This window comes from Nerophis lumbriciformis, linkage group LG02 (assembly GCF_033978685.3).
Source record: "Nerophis lumbriciformis linkage group LG02, RoL_Nlum_v2.1, whole genome shotgun sequence".
Classification (NCBI taxonomy): domain Eukaryota; kingdom Metazoa; phylum Chordata; class Actinopteri; order Syngnathiformes; family Syngnathidae; genus Nerophis; species Nerophis lumbriciformis.
In genome coordinates, this window is record NC_084549.2 from 55,906,774 (window position 1) to 55,907,500 (window position 727).

Genomic DNA, 727 nt, shown 5'->3' on the forward strand with positions numbered 1-727 from the left:
CTGCGCTGCTGACCCATCTCCGCTCGGGATGGTTTCCTGCTGACCCCACTGTGGACTGGACTCTTACTGTTATGCTGGATCCACTATGGACTGGACTCTCACAATATTATGTCAGACCCACTCGACATCCATTGCATTCGGTCTCCCTAGAGGGGGGGGGGGGTTACCCACATATGCGGTCCTCTCCAAGGTTTCTCATAGTCATTCACATCGACGTCCCACTGGGGTGAGTTTTTCCTTGCCCTTATGTGGGCTATACCGAGGATGTCGTTGTGGCTTGTGCAGCTCTTTGAGACACTTGTGATTTAGGGCTATATAAATAAACATTGATTGATTGATTGATACTATGGTAATCTAAGTCACAGCAGCACCAAGCAGTGTGGGTGGGGAGCGTTTCCACAGAGTGTTTCCAGAGCCTGAAATGTGGGTGTCAGGGACAAATACGGAAGGAGAGTTTTACAACAAACTTCTGAAGCTTGGTGATGTATCAGATGTATCAGATTGTAAGTGGGGGTTTTTTACCCTTCGCGTTCATATTTCGCTGTTTGTTGCATTTTTGTTGTGTTTCGCTTCATTGTAAGATATGTCAATCAAGAGGGGGTGTGACGTTCATATGTTGTCAATATTCAGTGTTTTATCCTTCAAATTCCATTCCGTTGTTTAAGGCGATCTGTAATAACGTTTTAGCATTCAATCAGACATTATTGTGAGGTTTTGTATTAGTGTA